General features: G+C 40.9%; 1 long non-coding RNA gene across 1 annotated transcript in view; it reads right to left on the bottom strand.

The window, feature by feature from the left end:
• Positions 1–26,235, bottom strand: part of LOC139178004 (uncharacterized) — a 43,508-nt gene that overhangs the window by 4,382 nt on the left and 12,891 nt on the right. Inside the window, exon 3 of the long non-coding RNA XR_011562427.1 lies at positions 18,125–18,201. This is a non-coding gene — a long non-coding RNA (uncharacterized lncRNA). The remainder of the gene's footprint in view (positions 1–18,124; positions 18,202–26,235) is intronic.

A 26,235-nucleotide genomic window follows, 5' to 3' on the forward strand; every position in this document is an offset into this window, starting at 1 on the left:
AAAGAAAGAAAGGCAAAAAAAGACAAAGGAAAAGGCGGAAGCCTTCGACATGGCTATGAAAAACGTTCTTAAACAGCCTGAGAAAAATGCCCAGAGGGGCCCAGGTGAAAAGGGATGGGCTTGCTACTGCTGTGGAAAGGAGGGGCACCTCAAGCGAGATTGCCCTCAGGCATCTAAGCCGCCCCCGGCTCCATGTCCAGTCTGCAAAGGACCACACTGGAAGAGAGACTGCCCCCAGAGGCGTAGGTCTCCGGGGTCGGACTCTCAAGACAATCAGGACTGAAGGTGCCCGGGGGTCCCCACACAAGCTCCCATCCTAATTACACCTGAGGAACCCCGGGTATTAATAGTTGTGGGGGGCCAATCCGTCGATTTCCTTTTAGATACTGGGGCAACTTTTTCTGTGCTTACTGAAGCCCCTGGCCCACTTTCTTCCTGATCTGCTTCCATAATGGGACTGTCTGGACGAGCCAAAAGGTATTATTTCAGTTATTCTTTATCTTGCAACTGGGATTCTGTGCTGTTTTAACATGAGTTTCTGATCGTGCCAGAATCTCCCTCACCCCTTTTGGGAAGGGATATACTGAGCAAGGTCCTGTGGGCTGATGGAAAATCTGTGGGTCGAGCACAAAATGCTATTCCTGTAGTTGTTAAGCTCAAAGACCCACACATATTTCCACATAAGAAGCAGTATCTACTGAAACCTGAAGTTAAGGAAGGGTTAAAACCCATCATCGAAAATTTAAAGGAGCAGGGACTATTAATTCCCTGTAACAGTCCTTGCAACACTCCTATTTTGGGTATAAAGAAATCGAATGGTAAATGGAGACTAGTTCAAGATTTACGAATAATAAATGAGGCTGTAGTTCCTTTACACCCCGTGGTGCCTAATCCTTATACTCTATTGTCTGAAATTCCTGAACCGGCCAAATATTTCTCAGTAATTGATTTAAAGGATGCCTTCTATTCAGGGCCTTTGGCGGAAGAAAGTCAATTCCTATTTGCCTTTGAAGACCCTACGCAGCCAGCTTCTCAGTTAACCTGGACAGTTTTGCCCCAGGGACTTCGTGACAGTCCTCACTTATTCGGACAAAGTTTGTCACGGGATCTACAAAATTTTAATAGCTCTGAAGCAGTGGTGTTACAATATGTAGATGATATTTTGCTCTGTGCTGAGACAGAGGAAGCTTGTTCGCGAGCCTCAGAAGATTTCTTAAACTTTCTGGCAGGCTGTGGTTACAAGGCATCAAGAGAAAAGGCTCAGCTTTGTCAACAATCCGTTAGATAACTGGGCCTAATTATATCAGAAAGGACTAGGGCCATAGGCCCTGAGAGAATTAAACCTATACTAAATCACCCCCTACCTATGACTTTAAGACATTGAGAGGATTTTTGGGAATCACAGGTTACTGTCACATTTGGATTCCGGGTTACGGGGAACTTGCTCGGCCTCTATACAAACTTATAGCTGAAACTCAGCAGGCCCAAACCGACAAACTGGTTTGGTCTCCAGAAACTCAAAAGGCTTTTAAGGTTCTTCAGACTGCTCTCCTGCAAGCTCCAGCTCTGAGCTTGCCCACAGGGTCAGAATTTAATTTGTTTGTCACTGAAAGAAAAGGTGTGGCATTGCGAGTTTTGACACAACCCCGAGGGCCTCACCAGCAACCTATTGCTTATCTAAGCAGAGAATTAGATGTAGTTTCACGTGGGTGGCCCCACTGCCTAAGAGTAATTGGGGCAGCGGCTTTATTAGCACCTGAAGCTTTAAAAATAATTAATGGATGAAACCTTACTGTACTGACTTCTCATGATGTGAGTGGAATCTTAAATTCTAAGGTTAATATTTGGATGACAGACAGTAGGCTTCTTAAGTATCAGTCATTGTTGTTAGAAGGACCAGAAGCTAAGCTTAAAGTTTGTGGAAATTTAAATCCTGGCACTTTCCTTCCTGAGAAGGAAAATGAAACACCTGATCACGATTGTTCTCAATTCCTAACTTTGAACTATGCAGCTTGGGAGGATCTAAAGGATACCCCATTAGACAATCCTGACATGGAAATATTTACAGATGGCAGTTCTTTTGTTCAGGATGGAAACCGTAAAGCAGGTTACGCCATGGTGACTGCTGAACAGGTTTTGGAAGCAAAATCTCTCCCCCAGGGAACCAGTGCTCAGTTAGCGGAGCTTGTGGCCCTGACCCGAGCTCTAGAATTAAGCAAAGGGCAGCAGATGGGCCTGATAATCTATGTAAGTCTACTTCTGCTGACTCCAAATATCCTGAGTCTGCCGTTGGATCCTCAAGACAATGTCCTCCTGTCCTGGGCTCACTCTTATGCTGCATTCCACAATTGGTCTAACTGCTGGGTCTGCGGAGAGCTCCCCTCTTCATCAGTGGAAGGCTTCCTGTGGTGGACATCCCCACTTCAAGAAAAAGACTTTCTCCAAGTCTGTGAATATACCTTCGACAACAATCACATGCGATGCCTCTTCTTCATCTGATGACATCTACCAACCCTAAAATGGACTGGTGCAACTTTGTACTTTAACTATGGACATAATGTGACTTTTAATTTTGATTTCGATTGTTTTGTTTTTGCTGTTTGCTCCCTGCATCTGTAATTGTATAACTGGGTTTGTTTCTAGCCGCATGAAAGCTTTTAAGTTACAAATGGTTGCTCAAACTCCTGCTACTGCTGTAGCTTCCTCCAGCTACTATTTGGGGCCCCTGGATCAGATATCCTCAATATGAGGATTAGGAGAATATGTTGCCTCACCAATTTAGGGACAATGCCCCTTGTCAGCTCGGAAGCAGTTATGGAACGAGAACGATGCCCCTTTTCCCTAGGCAACATAATTCTCCTAAAAGAAAAGGGGGGAATGAGAGTCATTTCCTAGGCAGGTTGATAGGAAATCTAGGGGTCCCCAAGGAGAGAGGGGTCTGGAATTCTCAAAGAGGAAGAAAGGACAAACTTTTTTTCTTTCTCCACATTCCTTAGGATTATATAACAATAATGTATCCTGCCTGAGGACAGTCTCTGTATTAAGGACAGTCTTTGGATTAAACCTTCTGGCTAATTCTGTTATCTTAAAATGTAAATTATGGGAGTAGGTCTGATGAGGTCTTTACAACCTCCAGACATTCTTTGGATTCATTAGAGAGTATATAACTTCATTGTCAACACTAGCAAGCGGGTACTCTTTCTACCCCCTTCTGATGCCTATGTCAGAAGCTTTCTCTATCTCCTTTATACTTTAGTAAAACTTTATTACAAAAAAAAAAAAAAAAAACTAGGATCATAACATCCAGTCCCATACCTTCAAGGCAAATGGGGGAAAAGTGGAAGCAGTGACAGATTGTCTCTTTTTGGGCTCCAAAATCACTGCAGATATGACTGTAGCCGTGAAATTAGAAGACACTTGCTCCTCAGAAGAAAAGCTATGACAGACCTAGGTAGCATATTAAAAAGCAGAGACAGTACTTTGCCAACAAATGTCTGTATAGTGAAAGCTATGGTCGTTCCAGTAGTCATGTACAGATGTGAGAATAGGACCATAAAGAAGGCTGAGCACCAAAGAATTGATGTCAAACCATGGTGCTGGAGAAGACCCTTGAGAGTCTCTTGGACAGCAAGGAAATCAAACCAGTCAATCCTAAAGGAAATCAACCCTGAATATTCACTGGAAGGACTGATGATGAAGCTGAAGCTGAAGCTCCAATAGTTTGGCCACCTGATGTGAAGAGCTGACTCATTGTAACAGACCTTGATGCTGGGAAATAGTGAAGGCAAAAGGAGAAGAAGGTGGCAGAGGATGAGATGGTTGGATAACATCACCGATTTAACGGACATGAAGTTGGGCAAAATCTGGGAGATAGTGAGGGACAGGAAGGCCTGGTGTACTGCAGTCCATGGGGTTGCAAAGAGTCAACACAACTTCAATTCAGTTCAGTTCAGTCACTCAGTCGTGTCTGACTCTTTGAGACCCCATGAACCACAGCACACCAGGCCTCCCTGTCTATCACCAACTCCCGGAGTCCACCCAAACCCATGTCCATTGAGTCAGTGATGCCATCCAACCATCTCATCCTCTGTTGTCCCCTTCTCCTCCCACCCTCAATCTTTCCCAGCATTAGGGTCTTTTCAAATGAGTCAGCTCTTTGCATCAGGTGGCCAAAGTATTGGAGTTTCAGCTTCAACATCAGTCCTTCCAATGAACACCCAGGACTGATCTCCTTTAGAATGGACTGGTTGGATCTCCTTGCAGTCCAAGAGACTCTCAAGAGTCTTCTCCAACACCACAGTTCAAAAGCATCAATTCTTCAGTGCTCAGCTTTCTTTATAGTCCAACTCTCACATCCATACAAGACTACTAGAAAAACCATAGCCTTGACTAGACGGACCTTTGTGGACAAAGTAATGTCTCTGCTTTTGAATATGCTATCTAGGTTGGTCATAACTTTCCTGCCAAGGAGTAAGTGTCTTTTAATTTCATGGCTGCAGTCACCATCTGCAGTGATTTTGGAGCCCAGAAAAATAAAGTCAGCCACTGTTTCCACTGTTTCCCCTGTTTCCCCATCTATTTCCCATGAAGTGATGGGACCAGATGCCATGATCTTCATTTTCTGAATGTTGAGCTTTAAGCCAACTTTTTCACTCTCCTCTTTCACTTTCATCAAGAGGCTGTTTAGTTCTTCCTCACTTTCTGCCATAAGGGTGGTGTCATCTGCATATCTGAGGTTATTGATATTTCTCCCAGCAATCTTGATTCCAGCTTGTGCTTCCTCCAGCCCAGCGTTTCTCATGATGTACTCTGCATAGAAGTTAAATAAGCAGGGTGACAATACACAGCCTTGACGTACTCCTTTTCCTATTTGGAACCAGTCTGTTGTTCCATGTTAAGTTCTAACTGTTGCTTCCTGACCTGCATACAGGTTTTTCAAGAGCCAGGTCAGCTGGTCTGGTATTCCCATCTCTTTCAGAATTTCCCACAGTTTATTGTGATCCACACAGTCAAAGGCTTTGGCAGAAACAGATGTTTTTCTGGAACTCTCTTGCGTTTTCAATGATCCAGCAGATGTTGGCAATTTGGTCTCTGGTTCCTCTGCCTTTTCTAAAATCAGCTTGAACATCTGGAAGTTTATGGTTCATGTATTGCTGAAGCCTTGCTTGGAGAATTTTGAGCATTACTTTACTAGCGTGTGAGATGAGTGCAATTGTGCAGTAGTTTGAGCATTCTTTGGCATTGTCTTTCTTTGGGATTGGAATGAAAATTGACCTTTTCCAGTCCTGTGTCCACTGCTGAGTTTTCCAAATTTGCTGGCATATTGAGTGCAGCACTTTCACAGCATCATCTTTTAGGATTTGAAATAGCTCAACTGGAATTCCATCACCTCCACTAGCTTTGTTCTTAGCTTACTGAATAACAGCAACAATATGCATGTGTTCAATCCTGGTGATGAGAGACAAATTTCTACTTGACAAATATGGATTGCTGGTTGTGAATATGACAATTCTAGTACTTTTTAATGACCCTCATCTTCTGTCCAGAAGTTACTTGAAAATATTGTTTGGAAAGGGTGATGTGTCTGTTAAGAATTTCCCCCAGATTCTTCTCTACTACCACATTTTGCTTTAAAAAGAATAAAGAGTTAAATATAAAACTGGGTACTTCAGGGGTGGGACAGCTAAGGTTAGATATATATAAAACTTGTCCATTTTGGAAAAATTGCCTTGTGTACATCCTCATTCAGAACACAGAAAGAAAAGAAGCATTTACTCTAATGGCATGACTTCTGAGGCCAAGTCATAAAAGGCATTGTTACTTCTCTGTCTTGGATCACTGGAGAAGGCAACTGCTATATCACTAGTCTGTGTGTGTGTGTGTGTGTGTGTGGTTGGGAGGAAATTTCTTCAGGGTGAGGGGAAAGTGTCATGCTATTTTAGTTGAACTTGGCATTTAGTCCCATCTTCTTTCCTCTCTCCACTAAAAATATCACAGAATTAGAAAAACATTGTTTATTTTATTTTTTCAATAGTAAAAGATGCTTATCAGTTTTCACAATCAATAGTCAGACAAAAAATAAAAGATAATTGCACTTGCAAGCCATATGGAAACATGATCAACTTAACAATATAAAATAATTACATACAATTTTGGGGGTTAAGTAGAGTGATGCATTAAGTGGAAGTGCATACATGCACATGTTCTCATCTGCCCAGCCAGTTGATGCTTTTTGGTTGGTGCTTGTAATCCTTTTATAGTTAAGGTAATTATTGATATGTATGATCCTATTACCATTTTCTTAATTGTTGTGGGTGTATTTTGTGTAGGTCTTTTCCTTCTCTTGTGTTTTCTGCCTAGGGAAGTTCCTTTAGATTTGTTGTAAAGCTGGTTTGGTGGTGCTGAATTCTCTTTTGCTTGTCTAGAAAGCTTTTACGATTTCTCCATCAAATCTGAAGAAGGGTCTTGGTGGGTAGAGCATTCTTGGTTGTGGGTTCTTCCCTTTCATCACTTTAAATATATCATGCCATTCTCTTCTGGCTTGTAGAGTTTCTGTTGAAAAATCAACTGAAAACCTTATGGGAGTCCTCTTGTGATTTGTCATTTTTTCTCTTGTTGATTTTAATATTTTATCTTTGTCTTTAATCTTCATCATTTTGATTAGTATGTGTCTTGGTGTGTTCCTCCTTGGGTTTATCCTATCTGGGACTTTCTGTGCTTCCTGGAGTTGGTTGACTATTTCCTTTCCCATGTTAGAGAAGTTTTCAGCTATTATTTCTTCAAATATATTCTTGGGTCCCTTCTCTCTCTCTTCTTTGGGGCCCTCTGTAATGTGAATGCTGGTGCATTCAATGTTGTCCCAGATGTCTCTTAGGCTGTCTTCATTTTTTTCATTTTACCCCCCTACATTCTGTTTTGCAGCAGTGATTTCCACCATTCTGTCCTCCAGGTCACTTTTTTGTCCTTCTGCATCAATTATTCTGCTTTTGATTCCTTCTAGTGTATTGTTCATCTCTGTTTGTTTCTTCTTTAGTTCCTCTAGATCTTTGGTAAACATTTATTGCATATTTTCAATCATTGCCTCCATTCTTTTTCTGAGATCTTGGATTATCTTTGCTATCATTATTCTAAATTTTTTTTCTAGAATGTTGCCTATCTCCATCCACTTCATTTTGGTTGTTTTTCCAGAGTTTTATCTTGTCCCTTCATCTGGGACAAAACCCTCTGCTTTTTCATCCTGATAAACTTTCTGTGATGTGGTTTTGGTTTTAGCCACTGCAGGATTGTGGTTCTCCTTCTTCCCATTTTCCATAGATAGATAGATAGAGATATAGCTATATTCCACTTACAAATAACCTCTCTAAGTCTGTGTCTATATAGATCCCTGTATTAGCTTGTTTGCCTGAACTGACATAAAAGATAGTTTTTAAATTAAGTTTTTATTCATTTATTTTTAATGGTACAGAGAAACTTTATCTTCTTCAAATTCTTTGGTCAAATACCTTATTCCTCCAACCATCCTATTCAGTTATTAGTCCAATAATGCAGGAATTTTTCCCACTTTGTCTACATTCTGAGAAGCATCTCTGAATTATTCTTGCATTGTGGAATGTATCCTATTTTATCTTTTTTTATCTCATCTGGAAGCTACTTTTTTTCTCTCATTTCCCTACTTTACCAATTTTGTTTTTACATCTACGTTTTCAACCTTTTTTAAAACACTATATTTGAACATTAAATCAGGAATGGAAGAAAGGTGGAAATTTGTGAAAGGGAGGCTTCAAAGAAGATCTACTGGGTAAGAAGAACTGAGATACAAGTGAAGTTTTCCTATTTTACTAAAATGTCTCCAGTCATGACAAAGGTCCTTTTCAGCTCAATTACTTTTATTCTATAATCTATGTCTGCCTTTGATGCAAAACCATTTTTTCTTGTAAAAGCTTATAAGTAGAGCAGATTAAGAAATATATGTCACTTTAATTGACAAACAATATAGAGTTTAGATTCTCACATACTGTTCTTACCCCAACTCCACACTGCCTTTCACTGTGACGCCTGGAGTTGGAAGAGGGAACTATTCCCCACAACTCCCAACAATCTGCAGAACATAGTTTAAAAATCATTGGACTAAATAGGCTCTGAGCCCTTGCTCTGAAGTTCTGTGTGTCCATAATTCTCCTTACCTTTCTTCTCCCACTATTTAAATCATACTCAAAGCCCAGTCTACATCTCTGACCTCACCTAAATATATTTGTATCACCCTCTGTGTTCTTGCCCATGTTGTTCCTGCTTTGTCAACTTCCCTCCCCACCTTTTTTGGTCGTGAAGAAGTGTAGAATTTTAAGGCAATAAACTGTATTCTAGTTTGACTGGAGCATGGGACTTCTGAAGGAAAACAGTAAGAAAACTGGGTACGGATCATAGAAATAGTAACTGTCTGAGGTATTGTAGGTGTCTAGCCACTTAGGTCTAGAATAAGAGAATTACACAATATCAACCGACTTATATGACCTCACAGCTCCTTTCCCGTCTAGCATTCCTGACTTCTATGATCAGAGTTGTTTCTGGTCTGGCAGCAGGGGATGGAGTGAACTGGAGCAGGCAGGACCACAGGCACGGACATCATGTTCCATTCCCTGGTCTGTTAGTTCCGTAAATTAAAAGCCATAAAAAAGCAATATCCACCGAAGCATCTTTCTTTTGCCCCTCCTGTGACATGTCTAAGTGGGTCTTCCATTTCTCCACAGGATTGGGAAATCTGAAATCACCTTCAGTCAGCACTTCAATTGGCAGATGGTGTTTTGAACTCCTGGCTTCTCTTGGAATTTCCCTCACAATCTCCATTTCTCTATCCCTGTTTTTTGTTTAAACATTCATGTAGCATTCTGAACTCATTAAAAACATTCCACATCCACAATTTCATTTTATAACAACTTAGTAATGGAAGAAATTATCTTCATTTTACAAATGAGGAAACTCAGTGCCTGGCAGGTTAAATAACTTGGTAAGATCACTAATATTAGTGGCAGAACCATAACAGAAAAGTGATGAACTGGGAGCTAAGAGACCAGTATGACAAGTGTATGCTCATACTGTTAACACGATTTAGTGGGAACAGCTCCCTTCTTGCCACCATGCCCACTGCCAAGTTAGACCTAATCATCTCCGTGATGTCATGAACATCATTGACAATCTAGTCAATGTGAAAATCTCCACACAAAAGAAAATGCTTTAGACTAATCATCTTTGCTTTTCAAGATGTGGATTTGTGGGACACTCAACATTGTGGATGGCTTAAGAGTTGGCACAATTAGGACAAAGTAGGTTTTCAAAGTTGGTTGGAGGCAAATAGGCCCATGGAATATGGTAACCAGATTTTGCACATCTAAAATACATTCCTATTTAAGAAAGAGAAACTTTCTAAATCAGCTCATAGCAGTACAAGATGGAAATAAAAGTCTTATGCCAAAACTCCAGCCACCACAAAATCTGTTCAGTTCTCTCAGAGTCAGATTGGCAATGTGTCAGAACATGCCTCTCATCCCTGCCCAAAGGCTGGAATCCACCATTTCACAGGCAGAACTCTGGCACCTTTCAGAAGCTCAGTGTTTAGAGGGGAGAAGATACAGTGGGCTGGGGGGCTCCATGAGTACTGGGAGAGGGCGTGGGACCTGGTTACTATGTTCAGAGGCACCGCTGATGTCAAACCCTCACCTCCCTCCTGCTCAGACTGGAGCAAGCACACAGAAAACTCCCTTTTGCAGCTGTGCAAACTGTTCCTGTTGAACTGCAACACACCCACTGCCCCCTACAGTCATTCCAAATCCACAGTTTCATTGGCCATATTCAGAGGGAAATTAAAAAAACCTGTCTATTTACCAGTTGGCCCTTTTTCAATCAGATGAAATTAAAATGAAGCCTGAAGTGTTTTAAATGAAATGCTCTTCCAGTTTATGCTCTGGAGTTTCCATGCTTCTTCCTCCTCTGCCTGATTAGGGCAAGCTGGCCAGCTGAGGGCTTTTCTTCCAGTGTCTCCTAAGGAACATTCTGAAAAGTTGGCTATAGGGCTGCATTTCTGTCTAATATGCATCTGCTTCAGGCTTCATTCTACCTTCCCTGGTGGAATGTGGGACGTTAGGATTGGATTCTAAAGGCTGGCCCTGTAGAGGGAAGAGGGGCGGGGACAAAATTACTCAGATTTGCCACAGATCTTATGAGAGCCCATTGTCCCCACTGGTCCTGCAATACACAGTCTTCCCAGCTCCGTGTCCTACCCCAGTCTGTGGGGAAGAAGGTTACTTTCCTTTGTGGAAATAAATGATGAGATCTGCCCCTTTCAATGGAAGCTCAGGTGGGAAGGGGTAAAACATCTCTTCCAAATCCCTGTAAACTGTACTTCTAAGAGTTTGACATCAAAAGTGGTGTTAGAATTAAGAGGTACAAACAACTGCGTAAATATGAATAAGCTACAAGCATATGTTATACAGCACAGGGATTATAGTTAATATTTTATAATAACTATCAAAGGACTGTAGGCTTTCCTGGTGGCTCAGAGGGTAAAGAATCTGCCTGCAATGCGGGAGACCTGCATTTGATCCCCAGGTTGGGAAGATCCCCTGGAGGAGCGAATGGTAACCCAGTCCAGTATTCTTGCCTGGAGAATCCCCATGGACAGAGGTGCCTGGTGGGCTACAGTCCATGGGGTCACAAAGAGTTGGACACAGCTGAGCAACTAAGCACAGCACAGCATAAATGGAGTGTAAACTTTAAAAATTATGAGTCACTATGTTGTACACCTGAAACTTACATAATGTACTTCAGTAAACAAACTCATAGAGAAAGATAGAAATTTATATTACTACAGGGAGGTGGGGGTTGGATAATTGCATGAAGGTGGTCGAAATGTACAAAATGCCAGATATAAGATAAAGAAGCATTAGGGATGTAATGTACAACACGATAAATACAATTAACACGGCTGCATATTATATATTGAAAGTTATTATGAGAGTAAATCATTAGAATTCTCACCACAAGAAATGTTTTTCTGTTTTTTAAATTTTATATCTGTATGAGTGATGGATGTTTGTTAATCTTATTGTCATCATTTTATGATGCACGTAAGTCAAATCATTATGCTATACACCTCAAACTTATACAGTGCTGTAGGTCAGTTATATCTCAAAACCAGAAGAAAAAAAGTGAAAATAAAATACTACTAAATGAAGATAAATGAGTAAATACATAAATAGATGGTCAAATTTTTTAAAAGTTGTTTTAGAGGTTTGGGGACAGAGGGAACATGGACCTCTTTTGTTACCTCTATCCCAAGTGCAATGCAAATCCCAGTGGTTCTTGGATATGTATTGGAGTCATCTCTGGAGCTTTCTAGAAATATAATTGTCATGCAATGAGCCCAAATATTCTAATTCAGTAGCGAGGGCACTGCAGCATCTCAGCCCTTATGTAGTTTATAAGGTTTTACAGTGATTCTCCTGCAGATGGTTTCATATATTTGCCAGTTTTCTCATCTGAAATGTGTATCAAAACCACCCTAAGGGTGGAATTCTAAAATCACTGGGAAAAAATTCTAAGTGGAAATCCGTAGCACACGGGTAAGGAGACAGCCAGTTTAAAATGACTGGAGGATATAAAAGTAGGAAGATTTATAGGATACAGCAATAAATGCCCCATTTGTAGACAAATGGAGTAAGGCTGTTTTTTCTAGAAAGACTACCTTGGCCAGCAGCAATAGTCACTAAAATTAATTGTGCTCTAGCTGCAGAGGTAGTACCTAGCTGAGGGTGGAAAGAATAGAAAGTCTCATCCTTGGAGGTTGGCTTGTTTGTAGTTGTTTAATCACTGAGTCATGTCTGACTCTTTGCGACCCCATGGACTATACCCACTCAGCTCTTCTGTCCATGGGATTTCCCAGGCAAGAATACTGGAGTGGGTTGACATTTCTTTTTCCAACATATCTTCCCAAACCAGGGATCGAAACTACATCTCCTGCATTGGCAGGTGGATTCTTTATCACTGAACCACCAGAGAAGTCCCAGAGGTTGGGTAATATTAGACTCATCCATCCTCAAGGAGAAGGGATACATGTGGATAATCACCACATGCCTCAGGGAAAAAACATAGGTCAGTTATCTTCAAAATTTTGAGCTCCCATTTCTAGTGGTTTTAGATATCTTGAATATGTTCTGTTTATCAAGACTTCTTTTTTTTTTTTTTTAACAAGTAATGCTGAGGTGTTTTTTTTTTTTTTTTAATTTTATTGATTTACAATGTTGTTAGTCTCAAATGTACAATAAAGTGATTCAGGTAAACATATACATATATTCATGCTTTTTCAGATTCTTTTCTCATATAGATTTTTACACAATATTGAGTAGAGTTCCCTACACTATACAGTAAGTCCTTGTTGATTGCCTATTATATAACAGTAATGTGTGTATGTTAATTCCAAACTCCTAATTTATCCCGCACTCCACATTTCCCCTTTGGTAACCATGAGTTGGTTTTCAAAATCTGTGAGTCTGTCTCCATTTTGTAAAAGTTCATTTATCAGTATCAGTTCAGTTCAGTCTCTCAGTCATGTCCGACTCTTTGCAACCCCATGAACCTCAGCACACCAGGCTTCCCTGTCCATCACCAACTCCGGGAGTCCACCCAAACCCATGTCCATTGAGTCAGTGATGCCATCCAACCATCTCATCCTCTGTTGTCCCCTTCTTTTCCCACCCTCAATCTTTCCCAGCATCAGGGTCTTTTCAAATGAGTTAGCTCTTCACATCAGGTGGCCAAAGTATTAGAGTTTCAGCTTCAGCATCAGTCCTTCCAATGAATATTCAAGACTGATCTCCTTTAGGATGGACTGGTTGGATCTCCTTGCAGTCCAAGGGACTCTCAAGAGGCTTCTCAACACCACAGTTCAAAAGCATCAATTCTTCGGTGCTCAGCTTTCTTTATAGTCCAACTCTCACATCCATACATGACCACTGGAAAAACCATAGCCTTGACTAGGTGGACCTTTGTTGACAAAGTAATGTCTCTGCTTTTCAATATGCTGTCTAGGTTGATCATAACTTTCCTTCCAAGGAGAAAGCGTCTTTTAATTTCATGGCTGCAATTACCATCTGCAGTGATTTTGGAGCCCAGAAAAATAAAGTCAGCCACTGTTTCCACTGTTTTCCCATTTGTTTGCCGTGAAGTGATGGGACCGGATGCCATGATCTTCGTTTTCTGAATGTTTGAGCTTTAAGCCAGCTCTTCCTCTCTCCTCTTTCACTTTCATCAAGAGGCTCTTTAGTTCTTTTTCGCTTTCTGCCATAAGGGTGGTGTCATCTGCATATCTGAGGTTATTGATATTTCTCTTGGCAATCTTAATTCCAGCTTGTGCTTCTTCCAGCCCAGCGTTTCTCATGATGTACTCTGCATAGAAGTTAAATAAGCAGGGTGACAATATACAGCCTTGAAGTACTCCTTTTCCTATTTGGAACCAGTCTGTTGTTCCATGTGCAGTTCTAACTGTTGCTTCCTGACCTGCATACAGGTTTCTCAAGAGGCATCTGTTTTAAAATGAGATTCCACAAATGAATGGAAATATCATATGGCGTTTGTCTTTCTCTGTCCGACTTACTTCACTTAGTATGATACTCTCTAGGTCCATCCATGTTGCTGCAAATGGCATTATTTTGTTCTTTTTCATGGCTAATAGTTCATTATTAAGACTTTCATTTTATTCTTTCACTAAATATTATTGACCACACCGATATGCCAGTCATTCACTCAGTGCTAGATTCTGGAGGGCAATGATATTGCCGTCAGAACTTTTTTTCTCTGATCCTTTCTCTTCTTGCCTTATTGTTACTTGATCTTAGCTTTTCATTTAGACTTTTTCTACATGGTAGAGAAGTTGACTTCTGCTGCCCTTGATTTACACCCTTCTGCTTAGAAACTCCAAGAAAAGGGAGCTTCTTTCTTTCAGCATCTGTCACTCTTAGGGAAATATTTGGAATGGCTCTGCTCGTGTCACATACCCAACCATGGCAGATGATGTTTTCATTGGAGAGATGATGATCACATCAATACATTCATTCTTCATTCTAGATAAGCATCTTACAACATAGTTGATACTCCTTCTACCAAGTGAGAGAAGGGGACAGGGATTGGTGGGGGTTCCTATATTTCCCTTTCTTCTATTTGGGTGGGGACTGTCATGGTTCCAACCAACAGAGTACTTTAGAAATGGTGACATGGAACTCTTGAGGACAGGACATCAAAAGAATATCAAAAAGACGTCAGAAACACTTTATGGTTGGCATCCACGCTCTCTCTCTTGGGATACTCATCTTTTGATCCCAGCCTCCATGTTGTGAGGAAGCCCAGGTCACATGGAGATGCAACATCAGCATCAACATGCAGAGATGTTTGTGAGTCTGCACCTGATTTCAGCCCTAGACTTCAGTTCTTCCGGCTGTGACCCCAAAGACTGTGTAACAGAGATGAGCCATCCTGCTCTGCCCTGTCTAAATTCCTGACCCACAGCACCCATGAGCTATAATAGATCATTACTTATGTTTTAAGTCACAAAGTCTTGAAAATTTGTTGTGCAGCAAAAGGTGCTTCCCTGGTAGTTCAGTTGGTAAAGAATCTGCCTGCAATGCAGGAGACCTGGGTTTCATCCCGGGGTCAGGAAAATCCCCTGGAGAAGGAAATGACTACCCACTCCGGTATTCTCACCTGGAGAATTTCGTGGACAGAGGAACCTGGTGGGCTATGGTCCATGGGGCTGCAAAAGTTGGACATGACTTAGTGACTAAATCACCACCACCATACGACTGATAAGTAAATAGTTGTCCATTGAGCTGATCTCTGTTGCCTGGCGATTGGAACATTATGATTAGGGGAGCAGATGTGTTACTAAAGAGGAAGAGATGTGAAAGGTTGCTGGGTAGACAAGATGAATAGATACCACCACTCAGTATGATCATTCTAGGATAAGTTAATTTCCCATGAGTGTATAAGTATACATGTATATAAACAATTGAAGCCAGAGTCATTATTATAAACAGCAAATGGAAAAGGATCCTGATTTTACTAATTCTATTTGCTACACCATGAGCAGTCTAGTATTATCCAGGTAACATATGTCTGTTTTCTCTGATTTATTACTTAGGCAATGATTCTCAATTCAGTAAAGCTTAAGACCAAAATTTCAGAAGTGTTACAAAGAAGATTTTGGGTACAAGTTAAAGTTCCACCTTGTAAGTTGGGAGACTGAGTTTGAAAGCTGGTTTAAGAAACAGGTTCTACAGTGGCGTTTAAGAAGAGACCACACTCTGGGTGGGATGGGGGATCACTTTCAAGAAAGAACGCTTGTTTTCCAGCACAGCTTCCCTCTACCTGCTTTGCTCTGAGCAATTCAGGAGTTTGTCCATTTGTCTTCTCAGTTCAGTTTAGTTCAGTCGCTCAGTCGTGTTTGACTCTTCGCGACACCATGAATCGCAGCACGCCAGGCCTCCCTGTCCATCACCAACTCCCGGAATTCACTCAGACGAATGTCCACTGAGTCAATGATGCCATCCAGCCATCTCATCCTCTGTCGTCCCCTTCTCCTCCTGCCCTCAATCCCTCCCAGCATCAGAGTCTTTTCCAATGAGTCAACTCTTCGCATGAGGTGGCCAAAGTACTGGAGTTTCAGCTTCAGCATCATTCCCTCCAAAGAAATCCCAGGGCTGATCTCCTTCAGAATGGACTGGTTGGATCTCTTTGCAGTCCAAGGGACTCTCAAGAGGCTTCTCCAACACCACAGTGCAAAAGCATCAATTCTTCGGTGCTCAGCCTTCTTCACAGTCCAACTCTCACATCCATACATGACCACAGGAAAAACCATAGCCTTGACTAACGACCCTTTGTTGTCAAAGTAATGTCTCTGCCTTTGAATATGCTATCTAGGTTGGTCATAACTTTCCTGCCAAGGAGTAAGCGTCTTTTAATTTCATGGCTGCAGTCACCATCTGCAGTCATTTTGGAGCCCCAAAAAATAAAGTCTGACACTGTTTCCATGTTTCCCCATCTATTTCCCATGAAGTGATGGGACCAGATGCCATGATCTTCATTTTCTGAATGTTGAGCTTTAAGCCAACTTTTTCACTCTCCTCTTTCACTTTCATCAAGAGGCTTTTTAGTTCCTCTTCACTTTCTGTCATAAGGGTGGTATCATCTGCATATCTGAGGTTGTTGATATTTCTCCCGGAAATCTTGATTCCAGCTTGTGTTTCTTCCAGTCCAGCATTTCTCATGATGTACTCTGCATATAAATTAAATAAACAGGGTGACAATATACAGCCTTGACGTACTCCTTTTCCTATTTGGAACCAGTCTGTTGTTCCATGTCCAGTTCTAACTGTTGCTTCCTGACCTGCATACAGATTTCTCAAGAGGCAGGTCTGGTGGTCTGGTATTCTCATCTCTTTCAGAATTTCCCACAGTTTATTGTGATCCACACAGTCAAAGGCTTTGGCATAGTCAAGAAAGCAGAAAGAGATGTTTTTCTGGAACTCTCTTGCTTTTTCCATGATCCAGCGGAAGTCGGCAATTTGATCTCTGGTTCCTCTGCCTTTTCTAAAACCAGCTTGAACATCTGGAAGTTCAGCGTTCACATATTGCTAAAGCCTGGCTTGGAGAATTTTGAGCATTACTTTACTAGCATGTGAGATGAGTGCAATTGTGTGGTAGTTTGAGCATTCTTTGGCATTGCCTTTCTTTGGGATTGGAATGAAAACTGACCTTTTCCAGTCCTGTGGCCACTGCTGAGTTTTCCAAATTTGCTGGCATATTGAGTGCAACACTTTCACAGCATCATCTTTCAGGATTTGGAATAGCTCAACTGGAATTCCATCACCTCCACTAGCTTTCTTCGTAGTGATGCTTTCTAAGGCCCACTTGACTTCACATTCCAGGATGTCTGGCTCAAGGTCAGTGATCACACCATCATGATTATCTGGGTCATGAAGATCTTTTTTGTACAGTTCTTCTGTGTATTCTTGCCATCTCTTCTTAATATCTTCTGCTTCTGTTAGGTCCATACTATTTCTGTCCTTTATCGAGCCCATCTTTGCATGAAATATTCCCTTGGTATCTCTAATATTCTTGAAGAGATCTCTAGTCTTTCCCATTCTGTTGTTTTCCTCTATTTCTTTGCATTGATCACCGAAGAAGGCTTTCTTATGTCTTCTTGCTATTCTTTGGAACTCTGCATTCAGATGCTTATATCTTTCCTTTGCTCCTTGGCTTTTTGCTTCTCTTCTTTTCATAGCTATTTGTAAGGCCTCCTCAGACAGCCATTTTGCTTTTTTGCATTTCTTTTCCATGGGGATGGTCTTGATCCCTGTCTCCTGTACAGTGTCACAAACCTCATTCCGTAGTTCATCAAGCACTCTATCTATCAGATCTAGGCCCTTAAATCTATTTCTCACTGCCATTGTATAATCATAAGGGATTTGATTTAGGTCATACCTGAATGGTCTAGTGGTTTTCCCTACTTTCTTCAATTTCAGTCTGAATTTGGCAATAAGGAGTTCATGGTTTGAGCCACAGTCAGCTCCTGGTCTTGTTTTTGCTGACTGTATAGAGCTTCTCCATCTTTGGCTGCAAAGAATATAATCAATCTGATTTTGGTGTTGACCATCTGGTGATGTCCATGTATAGAGTTTTCTGTTGTGTTGTTGGAAGAGGGTGTTTGCTATGACCAGTACATTTTCTTGGCAAAACTCTATTAGTCTTTGCCCTGCTTCATTCCATATTCCAAGGCCAAATTTGCCTGTTACTCCAGGTGTTTCTTGACTTCCTACTTTTGCATTCCAGTCTTCTCAAGGTCATGGTTAATTTGTATAACTGAAAACAGAACCTTAATTCCTCACTAGCAAAAGAAAGTATACTCTCTGGAAGCTAGAAGATTGTTTTTTTCAGTTTTACTTTTTTTTTTTTTTTTACAGTGAGTTAGCCAGAGTATATTCTCAAGGTTTATTGTGTGTAATTATTTTTTATAGACTTTTGATTTTAAAAAAACTTTTTTCCTTAATATATTTATTTTATTGAAGTATAGTTAACTTACAATGTTCCAGGTACACAGCAAGGTGATTCAGTTAAACAAATGGGCTTCACTGGTAGATCAGCTGGTAAAGAATCCACCTACAATAGAGGAGACCGTAGTTCGATTCGTGGGTCAGGAAGATCCCCTGGAGGAGGGCATAGCAACCCCCTCCAGTATTCTTGCCTAGAGAATTCCATGGACAGAGGAGCTCAGCAGGCTATAGTCCATGGGGTTGCAAAAAGAATAGTTGACTTATTAATGTTTCAGGTGCACAGCAAGGTGATTCAGTTATACATATACACACATATTACTTTTCCGATTATTTTCCATTATAGGTTATTACAAGATATTGACTATAGTTCTCTGGGCTGTTCAGTAAACTTTTATTGCTTGTTGCTTATTTTTTTCAAATTAGAAATTGTATAGACTTCTGATTAAAAAAAAAACAAACTCCAGTTTTGAAAACTCAAAACACAGAGGGGAAATCATAAATAAAGCAATATCTAAAATACGCTCTTTCTCACAGAAAGAGAAAAAATTTTACTCTGCAGTGAGTTTAAATGAGAGCCAGAGGCCAAGAGACTGGGTTCAGGATTAGGGACTAAGATATGACATTAAAACACCTGCATCAAGGCTCATCTTTAAAGGAAAAACAAAACAACAGACATTTTGATGTTATGTCTCTGAGAAAGGCAGGCTTTGGGGAAGAAGAAAAAGGTGAAGTTCGTTGGCCCCCAGCTCTCTATCATGGGGCTCACAGAATGAAATGCATGCTCAGGCTCTACTACCTTTCAGAGAGTGACTGCCAGTGAAGGAGGGCACATTTTGCCCTGTCCCTCCCCGAAGTAAAGTTTTTTCATCTAAATCCACATGGTAACTGATGAGATTCAGTCCATCTCAGAATTCAGCAGGACTGGATCTGCTTTCTGAACTTATGAGTGTTGAATTATGTGAATATTGGGGAAGATTTTGTTTAAATTCTAGATTTAAAAAAAATGATGGTAATGTCATGTGAGTGTATGTTCCTCGGTTCTTTGTCTCGTCACAACAAAGATTTGGAGCGACGGACATTAAAGCCCTCGGTGCGTCACAGCTCTTGGGTCTTGGACAAACCGTGCTACAGCTCTTAGGCAAATCAGTGTTACAGCTCTATTTTATTTAGAAGATAGCAGGAGAGAGAGAGAGAGAGAGAAAGGGAGAAAGAGAGAGAGGGAGAGAGAGAGAGTGCGCGGGTGCACGCATGCACGTGGGGCAGAGAGTCGGAGAGAAAGCGCTTCGGCTCCTCCTTTTATATGTTTTTTCCTCCACCTGGGCCTGCCCTATGCAAATTGGGCTTAGCCAGGAGTGCTGTTTGTTCTGCCTGAAGTCTTCACTCTGGTCCTCGGACCTTCCTTGTCTTTTAGCCACCGCCATTTTGAACTCCTTTTCCCTATTCTACCTACCTAACAGTAACATTTACATAACAAAAAAATCTACCATTTTAACCATCTTAAGTATACATTTTAATGACATTAATGCTGAACATTCACACTATCATGTAACCATCACTGCCATCCTTCTCCAGAAATTTCTCACCTTTTCAAATGGAAATTCTATACTCATTAAACAAAAATTGCCCACCCCCCTCCCCCAAGGCCTTGGTAATTAGCAGTCCACTTCCTGTCTCTTGGAATTTGACTATTTCAGGCATCCTGTATAAGTGGAATACAATATTTGTCCTTTTGACAGACTTATTTCACTTCGCATATACAAGTTAAAGCATATGTCAGAATTTCCTTCTTTTTAAAGGCTGAATAATATCCATGGGATGTATAAACCACATTTGGTGAGTTTTTTTAAGGGGAGGGATTATTTTCTCTACTGATAATCTTCAGGATAGCCTTCCTGGTCTATCTTTTCAACATTAAACATTAGTTTAAACATGAGTTTTTTTCTTCTATGTTTTATCATCATATCCGGTGTAGAGGAAGAAAATTTGCTGCCCTCAAATATGTCTTATTTCCATGAGGATTAATTTAGCCTGATTATTTTTTGGACTCAAAAGCCTCAGGAAAAACCTTTGACTTTCCCCCTAACTGCCTAAAAAATGTAGATAGAAGACCTGTTCCTGGGAGGGAACTATCACCATAGATAACTATAGTATGAACTAGGCGTGCAGACAGGGAGGAACCTAGCAAAGTCTGTTTGTAAAAGCTCCTTTCTGTATCCCATTGTCTCTGCCTGGCTTGACAAACATTTGTTTTGTAAACGTTTGCTTTTTCATCTCCACATAAATTGTCTTGCTCCCCTTTGAAGTCCCAAATGCCTACCCTTAGCATGCTCTTTTGCCCTGAGCTGAAGATTGAATTTAAGGTGAGGGCTTCAGCCATTTTGGTAAACGACTCAGTTTTTCTGGGTTTCTGCCGTGTCTGTGTTATTAAATTTTTGTTTGATGTTCTCTTTTCAATCTGGTTGTGTCAATTTAATTCTTAGGCCTGTCAGAAGAACCTAGAAGGATGGAGGGTAATTTCTTTCTCCTCCATAATGATATCCGTTTACTCCTTACCTCACTTTTTTCCTTTGTCCCTTCCTCCCTCCCTTCCTTTCTTCCTTTCTCCCTGCCTTCTCTCTCTTCTTTGCAGTAGCTGCTGCTACTGCTGCTAAGTCACTTCAGTTGTGTCCGACTCAGTGCGACCCCATAGACGGAAGCCCACCAGGCTCCTCCATCCCTGGGATTCTCCAGGCAAGAACACTGGAGTGAATTGCCATTTCCTTCCCCAATGCAGGAAAGTGAAAAGTGAAAGTGAAGTCGCTCAGTTGTGCCCGACTTGTAGCGACCCCATGGACCGCAGCCCACCAGGCTCCTCCGTCCATGGGATTTTCCAGGCAAGAGTACTGGAGCAGGTGATACATATTGCTTGTATCATAACACTTATATAATGTTGGTGGTGGTACTGTGCTCAGTCGTGTCTCTTTGTGACCCCATGACCTGTAGCCCACTAAGCTCTTCTGTCCATGGAATTTCCCAGGCAAGAATACTGGAATGGGTTGGAATGGTTTGCCATTTCCTACTGGGAACCTAAAAATTTTACTGATGTGGCCCTCCCTAGAATCTGCAAAGGATTTATCTCACATTCTCTAGAGTGTGTGTGTCTCACCAAGGCCTCCAATGAACTAAGCAGCCACTGTGCTCCTCTAGTCTGATTAATATGATTCCATCAACAGAGTAGACCAAATGGAGTTCAGTGGGACATCCAGGTTTTTCCAGACTGTATTTTTATGAGAGAGTGAGAGAGTTCACACAGACCTAGGGAAAGACAGTAGACACATACTATTGTATATTCCACATAAATGTGAAGCATCTAACCTTTTCTGATCAAAAAGAATGTCTAACTCCATCCCATGAGCCTGAAAACACACTCATCTGCTCTAACTGTAGATGTCACAGTAGCTGCAGCTGGGGCTACTACTTAGTTGAGTTTGCACTAGGCCACCGCCTGCTTCAGTGTCTGTCTGGTTTCTGCAGGGGAAGACTCGTGCATTACCTGGAGATATGATGACCATTATTGCTGCAAAGGGTGAAATACAAAGGTGATAAGAGAAAGTTTATTGATTTGGGAGCACTTCTCCAGGATACACCCAAAATAAACCAGAGAAGGTCCTGGAAATTGTTGACCTAATGAAGTGAAGTAAAAAGGTCAGAGATTGCTGTGGGAAGCAGAGGAAGGGGAAGCAAAACTTTCAGAGAAGGAAGTTTGTGGATATGCTATGTAAAGCTGGAAAGCCCAATTATGTTATGACTTAATTCTATCTATTGGTTTGGTGGCAGGAAGGGAGTAGAGGCAGATTCAGGGGTAAGGGAATTGCATAATGTCTTATGAGAGAAAAACATCTGAGTTTTCTTGTCTATCATAAGTAAATACTTCAAAACAGAGCACCTTGATCTAACTTCAGGAACAGCTTATTTCAGGAAAAATCCTTCCCCAGAAGCCTCTTCTGAAATAAATGTCGATCCTTGACCTTCATCTTGTTGTAGCCAAGCATTCAGGCAAACAAACTCACTCAGAAGGACAATACAGATAGTGGAGTGCAGTTTATTACATTGGCGGGCCCAAGGCAGAGTCTCCTCTTAGCCAAGGACCCCGACCAATTTTTGAAAACCTTATATACCCTAAGTGTACGTGCCCAAACCCACCTCCCCAAGTCCCCTGAAACTAGTCTCAACAAAGGAAAAGAAACATACAAAGTTAACCCGTGATTCATATGACAATTATCAATAGGCCTGTGGTCATACCCCAATAAGCATAATAGAATTTATGATTCTATTCGGTTACACAGATAATTAGGGTATCGTTTTAGGCAACGGAGAGTCTAGGTACAAGCCATGGGGTCTTCCATCTGGGGGGTCTGGTTTTCCAGTTGGTATGTTATTTCCATAGATCCTGGGCATATAGCTCAAAGCCCACAGTCCGGCCCAAGATGGAGTCCTGCTTTCAATGGAGCCTGTTCTGTCTGTTTCCTCCTTCAGTCTCACTGGGGAAGCAGAACCCTTTGGTAGGCAAGTCATCATTGAATGATGTTTGTTAGATTCCTACCGTGTTCTCAGTCATTCCACTCAGCATAAAAAGAGAAAAAAGAAAATCTTACAGATTTCTAAATACATCTTCAAAGAAACATAAATAACTTTTGTCACAATTGCTAATATTTAGACTGAGCTTTGAAGTAGTAATCCCACTGCTATTAGAAGGTCAAAGAATTTGTTTTGTTCATGAAGGGCATTGCTTAGCCTTAGCAAAATTTTCAAATAATCTGAGGTTTCTACTAGTAGGTACTCTTGAGCAGGCCAAAGACTTTGATCAAATATACACTGGCCAGCATTGGGCCCTGGGAGAAAGTCTGGAATACCAGTCTCAATTCCTCTAGCTTCTTGCAAAACTAGGGAGTGAGTGTAGAACTGTTTCCTAGGGACTTTCAAGGAGCCAGATGTCAAGTCCAGGAATTCCTTCCTCTCCTTGCACTAATTTTATTGTTCTCTGATGCAGCCTATTGCTACACCATCCCTCACTCTGAAGCACAGTGGCCCGCCTGGCAACTTGGGATGGGGAAGGAGACAGTGTCCTCTGGGGTACCTGCTGGTACCTCGGCCATTCCAGGAGACAGTGACCACACCAAGGAGACCTGGGAGTGCCTCTTTCTTCTAAGCATATCACAGTTCTTTACCTGGTGGATTTGTTCCAAGTGGGGAAAGAGTTCTGGAGTCATGAATATTCATTTTCTACAAAACTGTCATTTGACCATATTGTTGTGCCTGCTTTTGACCGAATGAAGTTTGACCCATTGCTTTTAGCTGGATATGTTTCTCCTAATAACTTGGACCCCTTTCCCTTTGGCCTTCCCACTGTCTAATTATATGAAAACATAGAAGAAATAACTATTCAAGTCATCCAAAAATATTAAGACAAAGATCTCTCTATCTCTACTCCTGTCCTCACCCACCTCATTTCCAGTACTGTTACTCAGAACATTCTTGATGCCTAGTAGGTAAGGTACTTTATGAAAATATCCAAAGTCTAGCCCTAAAGTCATTGCAAGTAAAGGAATTGAGAAGAGAATGAAGAAGAAAATAACCACATCGGCTATTTCAGTATTTGTAAGAATCTTTGAATAAAATGAGTAAATACATGTAAAGCATTTAAATAGTATTTATTGCATGCCTACTATATACTAGAAACTGTTCTACTTATTATTTTACATATTGCTACTATGGCAACTGCCATGTTATCATTTCCTCTATAAGCATATTAAAATCTACCAGGTAATGGGCTGTGCTTGTTATTCAGTTAATTATAGCATAACTGATTTCACATACTTGGATGCCAACTTGATAGGTTGTTGCTGCCTATTGTGTAAAAAATAAACTAGAAAGTTGCTTATGACTTATTTACGTGTGTTTAGAAAGTATGTGAATGGTTAGCTACAGTACTCATTTCTTAGAATTTTATAATTTTGTGAAAGGAATGCATTACTTACTGTCTCAGAGGTATTTGGGGCCTGAGGCTAGCACCCATCTCCCAGAGGGCTTAAATTATAAGATAAAGCCACTTTTGTCAGAGCAACTGTGTGGGAGGGTCTGAAGGTAGAACCAAGAAACTGGATAGACCTGCCTGAGATCTACCACCTATAAGCCATGGGATCGTGGCCATGTTTCTTGAACTCTGAGATTTCATTTATTCATCTATGAAAGGGACTTGGAAATACTTACTGCAGTATTACTATGAGGATAGAGTATGAAAACTGTATGTAAAATATACAATAAATAGAAGATATCTTTACTGTTATTTATGTTATTATTAGCTGAGATTCCCTGAAGTACTTGCAGGAAAGAATTATTTTCTAGTAAACTAGTCCTTTTCTGCATCTCTAATTCCTCGTCCATAAAATGTGAATAATTATGGTATCTAGTCCAATGGCTTTTGTGAGGATTAAAAGAATTAATACGTGTAAACCCCTTAGAATAGTGTTTGGCATATGGTAAGCCTTATTAAGTTCATGCAATTTCAATTTACACTTTAACCAAATATAAAGATATAAACTACTTTTCCTCCAAAGGGATGTTTGATTTAGTCAAAAATATTATATCATTTCCCCCTCATTAACTGCAGACTTCTCTCTGTAAAAGGCCTTTTCTTATTAACTGGAAGAGACAAAGTAAGCTGGTTTTGTTAAAAAAAAAAAAAAAAAAAGAAGTGCCAGGCTTGGCTAGTAAGTAGTGGAGGGTGGTTCCAATGTGGCCTTGGAGAAGCCATGCTCAGACTTTCAGTTTTCTCATCTGAAAGATGGAAATAACATCCTCTCCAAACTACCTGAACACCTCCTCCGGTGATTTAAAGATCATATGAGATGAAAGAGATTCTTGCCCCCTTGCCTCTTGTGATATTGCTAGTGTTAATGAATAACGCTTGGCTTCTCCCAGTCCACATGATTGACTGCTAGACTTCTTCCTTGGCTATTGGGTTGGATGTAAATGAGGTAGCTATCTGACGGTGCTCCTGGGATTCACTAAGGATGCTAACTCTGAGGAACAGTGTTCCAGCCACCGAAATTTAACATTTAAAATACTTCAGCAAATACCACTGAAGAAGACTTAATCACTTCATACAGAAACACTGGACACTGAAGGTTAATGATGTGAAGGATTTTAGAAATAGTGTCTATTATGGGCAGAATTATGTCTCTCTAAATTCATATGTTTAAAAAAATAAATAAATAAATTCATATGTTGATGTGTTAACCCCTAATGCTTCAAATGAAGTCATTAGATCAGATCAGATCAGTCGCTCAGTTGTGTCCAACTCTTTGAGACCCCGTGAATCGCAGCACGCCAGGCCTCCCTGTCCATCACCAACTCCTAGAGGTTACTCAAACTCATGTCCATCGAGTCACTGATGCCATCCAGCCATCTCATCCTCTGTCATCCCTTTCTCCTCTTGCCCCCAATCCCTCTCACATCAGAGTCTTTTCCAATGAGTCAACTCTTCACATGAGGTGGCCAGAGTACTGGAATTTCAGCTTTAGCATCATTCCTTCCAAATAACACCCAGGGCTGATCTCCTTCAGAATGGACGGTTGGATCTCCTTGCAGTCCAAGGGACTCTCAAGAGGCTTCTCCAACACCACAGTTCAAAAGCATCAATTCTTTGGCACTCAGCCTTCTTCACAGTCCAACTCTCACATCCATACATGACCACAGGAAAAACCATAGCCTTGACTAGCGGACCTTTGTTGGCAAAGTAATGTCTCTGCTTTTCAATATGCTATCTAGGTTGGTCATAACTTTCCTGCCAAGGAGTAAGCATCTTTTAATTTCATGGCTGCAGTCACCATCTGCAGTGATTGTGGAGCCCCAAAAAATAAAGTCTGACACTGTTTCCACTGTTTCCCCATCTATTTCCCATGAAGTGATGGGACCGGATGCCATGATCTTCCTTTTCGGAATGTTAAGCTTTAAGCCAACTTTTTCACTCTCCACTTTCACTTTCATCAAGAGGCTTTTTAGTTCCTCTTCACTTTCTGTCATAAGGGTGGTGTCATCTGCATATCTGAGGTTATTGATATTTCTCCCGGCAATCTTGATTCCAGCTTGTGTTTCTTCC

This window comes from Bos indicus, chromosome 20 (assembly GCF_029378745.1).
Source record: "Bos indicus isolate NIAB-ARS_2022 breed Sahiwal x Tharparkar chromosome 20, NIAB-ARS_B.indTharparkar_mat_pri_1.0, whole genome shotgun sequence".
Lineage (NCBI taxonomy): Eukaryota > Metazoa > Chordata > Mammalia > Artiodactyla > Bovidae > Bos > Bos indicus.